This window comes from Bidens hawaiensis, unplaced genomic scaffold, assembly GCF_021521415.1.
Source record: "Bidens hawaiensis isolate Kalapana, Puna unplaced genomic scaffold, B.hawaiensis_p1.1 tig00046820_1, whole genome shotgun sequence".
NCBI classification, from domain to species: domain Eukaryota; kingdom Viridiplantae; phylum Streptophyta; class Magnoliopsida; order Asterales; family Asteraceae; genus Bidens; species Bidens hawaiensis.
In genome coordinates, this window is record NW_027498360.1 from 88,409 (window position 1) to 94,408 (window position 6,000).

The window sequence follows — 6,000 nt, forward strand, 5'->3', positions numbered from 1 at the left end:
TGAGTGTGCTGAATGTGCTGTACTCAAAGCCAAACATGAAACAACTTTAAATTAGAACACTACTCTCTCAAAAGATCATTTCATGATCAATGAATGCTGTAGACAGAAATCAAAACTACTAGAGCAATCAACACTTAAAATTCAAAATCTGTTTGAAAGCAATAATGATCTTAAAGTTGAGATTCAGTGTAAGATTATCGTTGTTGATCAACATTTTCAGGAGATTCTTCTACTCCGAACCTGTATTTCGAAACTTGAAAAATGAAATAATGGAACTTAAAAACAAACTTGGAAAATTTCGAGATTCCTCGTTTCTTTTAAATGAAATCATTGAAGTAAACCATACTCATAAGAAAAATGGAAGAGCAGGATTAGGATATGTCGAGATTCCTCCTCCTTTTAAGGAAGATTACACTAGAATTCCCGATGTGGAAAAATGCTCAGATATGCCTACTGTTAAATCTAAGGATGTTGATTCAACCAAAACTACTCGACAAATGATTCATATCAAAAGTAAAGCTGTCTTTACCAAAACTGAATTGGATGGTTCTATCGAGGAGTTGTCTGAACCAGATGAGATTGTCAAAAATAAGAATATACTTGTTGACAATCACATTCTGTGTGAACCTGAAGAGTTTGAGAAAGCTGTTTATGGCTCAAAGTCTTCGGGTAGTTCAGCAAAAAAATCTAATGTAAGTTCTAACTTGAAGAAATCAGATAAACCGACTGTAACTGATGAGGAGTTGATGAAATTCGTCAATCCTCAATCTGTTTCTTCGAATGGGAAAGTATTTAAGTTAAAGGGTTTATCCAAAGTTTTTTCGAACAAGGAAGTTCCATTGATCCTTCTTAAACCCGAAATGATTGAAAGTGTATATCAGGATGACACTTTAAAGGTTACCAAAGTTGAACAAAAATTCTATCAATCAAAATCTGTTAATGTTCAAGAAAAATCAAGAAATAATGTGTTTAAACCTATCAAATTTGTAAAATCATCAGGATTGGAGAATTCTTCAAATTCAACAAATCTTGAATTCTATCAGACCAAAAAGGGTTTAAAACATGAAATTCCAAAGACGGTAACATTTCAGAAACATAAAGTTGATATTCATAAATCTTTGCTACCAAATAAGACCTGTACTTCACCACCAAAATCTTTAGACTCTCGTTTATGTTTTAAATGTGGTGAACCTGGCCATGTCTCTAAGAAATGTAAAGCGAAGATAGATGATATCAAACCCTCATCAACTCGAAAGACTGATTTGTTTAAAAATTTAAAAGAAAATCAAGTTGATAAGTGTGTCATAATGTATTCCAATATCAATCCAAAGAAGGTTATTCGGGTTGATTCTGATAATGTTTCAAACAAATTCGTTGATCGTGCTCAACCTATTTGTCAAAACACTGATTCAGGAAGAATACGTGATGGGTACTTAAAGAAGAAAGCTAAGAAACTTTTCACTTATTCTCAAGTCCCGAATATTAGTTTTAATTTATATGATTCTCCGAAAGTATCAAAGGGAGAGCCCAAGACTGAGGCTTGAGCTACCTTTTTGAACTAATCTTTTTACCTTGTTGTGTAGAGTTCATCTAGATCCGGGTCAAGTCACAAGTGGATTTTGGATAGTGGATGTTCTCGGCATATAACTGGCAACCTGGACCTTCTAAACAATGTTAAAGATATTCAAGGGGGTTATGTGACATTTGCTGGTAACAACGGTGGGTTGATAACAAAGGAAGGAGAAGTTTCAAACGGGAAAGTGACGTTTGAATAAGTTAATTATTGTGAAAAAGTGGATCATAATTTGTTGAGTGTTTCAAAAATTTGTGATAAACAATATACCATAGTTTTCACAGACAAGGAATGTGTTATCCTTCAACCGGGATACACAATTCTTGAAGAAATGGTTGTTATGAGATCACCTCGATCGAATGATATTTATGTCCTAGACATGAATCTTAATGTAAACGTTTCTCCTTCAGAAACGTGTTTTATCTCCAAAGCTACGGAAAAAGATACGATTCTTTGGCATCAACGTATGGGACACATCCATGCGCTCAAAATTAATCATTTGTTCTCAAATGACTTGGTAGATGGTGTAACCCTTAAGAACTTCAAGTTGAATGATCACTGCGTCGCTTGCAAGAAGGGAAAACAAAAGAAGAAGTCACACCTGTGTAAATCGATTAATTCCATTATTACACCCCTAGAAGGTCTTCATATGGATTTATTTGGTCCTGTGAATCGTGCTAGCATCGCGGGTGATTTTTATTGCTTGGTCGTGACTGATGATTTTTCACGATACTCTTGGGTGTTATTTATAGGATCTAAAGATCAGACTCCTGTATTGATTCAGAATCTTATCACGAAGATAGAATCACTTTACAAACTGAAAGTGAGACGAATTCGTAGTGATAATGGTACTGAATTCAGGAATAATGTATTGGATTTCTTCTGCATTCAGAAGGTATTCATCGTGAATTCCGTGCGCCGTATGTTTCTCAACAAAACCGTTTATTTGAAATAAAGAATCGTACGTTGATCGAAGATGCGAGAACAATGCTTGCTGATTCTAAGCTTCCAGTTCAGTTCTGGAATGAAGTTGTGAATATAGCGTGCTATACGCTGAATCGGGTACTAACAGTAAAGAAGTTCCAGAAGACAAGTTACGAACTTCTGAATCATCGTAAACCAAATTTAAAGTACTTAGAACCATTTGGGTGTCCCTGTACTATTTTGAAGAGAGATGTCGGTAAATTTGAAGAAAAGGAATTTGAGGGTTATTTCTTGGGATACAATTCTATGAAGAAGCGAATCTTCAATATTTCTTCTGGTTGTGTGGAAGAGTGGTACCATGTTGATTATCAAAGCTATACCACTCCACCTACAGGGAAGGGTACCGATTGGATGTTTGATTACGACGGTTTATTTAATTCGTTTACATCAACCATTGAAGACATATCTGAAGATTTTATTCGATCTTATTTGGAGGAACAATGTCTTCCAATTCCTAGTTCTTCGTATGTTGATGTGGATGACTCTCCTAACGTATCAGAGATATCGAATGATATTTCTGAGTCTTCCGATGAAGCTGATTTTGTTGATTCATCGTCAGGTCCATTAGAGGATGCTACAGACACAAACGAGCCTATTCTAATTGATGATGACACTCCAACTGTCTCTATAGAAACATCATAGGAAAATATTACCAATCTTGGTGATAACGTATCTGTACCTGCTAATCCTTCTTTAAGGATTCATGCTAATCATCAGTAGGAACAGATAATTGGTGATGTGCACGACGGGTTTCGTACAAGACACCAATTAGCTATTGTATGTGATGATCAGGTTGAGTGTAACTTATCTCCTACTGAGGATTCGATAATGTATGCTTATGCGGATTTGCACTCTTCGGGTATCCTTAGTATTGCCCAATACACCTGCTTTCTATCACAGATTGAACCGACAAGTGTCACGATGGCACTCAAAGAACCATATTGGGTGGAGGCAATGCAGGAGGAGCTGCAACAGTTTATTCGACTAGGTGTATGGGACTTAATTGATAAACTCGACCGTGTGAAAAAGGCAATTCCGATTAAATGGGTTTTTAAGTGCAAAAAGGACAACCGCGGGGTAATCGTGAGAAATATGGCATGATTCGTCGTTCTTGGTTACAATCAACAAGAAGGCATATATTACACTAAAGTATATGCTCCTGTGGCACGACTGGAGGCTATACGTATTTTTCTTGCCTATGCAGCCTATAAAAATTTCAAGGTTTATCAAATGGATGTGAAATCGGTGTTCTTAAACGGAGCTATTCATGTAGAAGTTAACGTGAAACAGCCTCCCGGTTTCGAGGATCCAGACTTTCCAAAGCGTGTTTATCGATTAAACAAGGCTCTTTATGGTTTACATTAGGCCCCGAGAGCCTGGTACACCACGCTGGCTGACCATCTGATTAAAAGTGGATTCATGAGGGGAACTGTGGATTGTACTTTATTTTATAAGAATGTAGGTGATGATCTATTCCTCGTCCAAATTTATGTGGACAATATAAGTTTCGGTTCGACAAACGACAGCCTGTGTAAAGATTTCGAGAAGACGATGCAAACCAAATTCAAGATGAGCTCGATGGGGGAGATGAACTTTTTCTTAGGATTGCATGTTCACCAGTCTGATTCCCGGATCATTGTCAATCAGACCAAATACGTGAATGATGTCTTGAGCCGATTCAAGATATCCGACAGCAAAATTCCTTCGAAACCTCTACCCGTGGGCCACAATTTATCGCCGGATGAATTGGAGGATACCGTAGATCCAACCCTGTATAGAGCTAAGATCGGATCTCTTATGTATTTGACTGATTCTCGACCTGATATCATGTTTGTTGTTTGTTTGTGTGCCAGGTATCAATCGAGTCCCCGAGTGACTCATCTGGCGGCAGTAAAACGTATTTTACATTATCTGAGGGGAAATCAAGACATCGGGTTGTGGTACCCCAAGGACGATAAGTTTGATCTTACCGCTTTTACCGATTCGGACTATGGTGGATGCAAGATAAATTTCAAGTCTACAACAGCGGGTTGTCAGTGCTTAGGAAACCGACTTGTTTCCTGGCAGTGGAAGAAGCAGACAACGGTCTCAACTTCAACATCCGAAGCGGAGTATGTGGCGGCCTCGAGTTGCTGGTCACAAGTTCTCTGGATCCAGCAACATTTTTGGGATTACGGTTTGAAGTTTCTAACTACTCCTATCTTTAGTTCGGCCGCTATATCTATCACCAAAAACCCGGTTCACCATTCGAAAACCAAACACATTGAAATCCGTTATCACTTTATACGTGATTGTTTTGAAAAGAAGTTAATTTCAATTGATAAAATACACACGGATTTTCAAAATAATGACCTTTATACCAAAGCGTTTGACAAAACACATTTTCAATATTTGCTGGGTATAAATGGTTTAAAAACTTTGAAAGATATTCAAAAGCTTGGTTAAATCATTTTTTTTTGTTTAATTTAATTTTTGTTGTTTTTAGGAGAAGAAAATTTAAAAGCCAAAAATATTGTGTTTTCAGTTTGTACAAAGAAAATTAAAAACTCCAAAAATATTGTGTTTTCAGTTTGTACAGAGAAAATTAAAAATCCAAAAACAATGAAAAATGCTCCTCAAAATGAGTCTAGAAGCAAAAAGGGAAAATGATAGTACATTGTTTATTTGCTCCTAAGTCCAGTAAAAAGTAAGTAATAAAAGACTGTGTGCTTAATTGCATTGATGTATTGGTAGGTCTTTTGATAAACAAGTATGGGCTAGTACGTGATATAAACATAAAATTGATGAATAAGAAGGGATATTGGTTCTATAAAAGGTCTTGATGATGATGGCAGAAATGTAATAAACCGGTTGTACTCAAGCCTTCTAATCAATTTGAAAACAATTTTAACAAAAAATATCTAGTTGGTGGTTAACGCTTCAACGATGTATGGTCTTGTGGCCTTAAATCCTGTATTGATGGGATGCTTTAATGTTCCGAATTTCATTGGGTCTTTATGGAGTTTTACATCTGGTATTCATTTCGATGAATATTAAAAATGCTTGTAAAAGCGAACCCGCAGTATAACTGCTTATGTCTCTAAACTTGATCGCAAAAAGTACTTTGTGTATAAAAAGGAATTACAGACTTGATCAAACCACGCTGTGAGTCATACATTGTCCCCTTGCCCGCGTCTCATTACCATTAAGAAACGGACCAGAAAGGACACAATGTCTGTAAACCGACAGATGAAATCGTGCATACTCATCCATGAGAACGGAACTTAGGGCATTGCTTGATAACGGGGGTATATCTTGTAGTGGGGATTACGGACTATGATCACTTAAAATCATCATTTTTCATCAAATTGGTTATAAGGTTTAAGTCAAGTTGGGGTGATTTGGATAAAATCAAACTACGCTTGAATCAAGATTTGAACTAAGTCTATCCGATGATTGTGCTT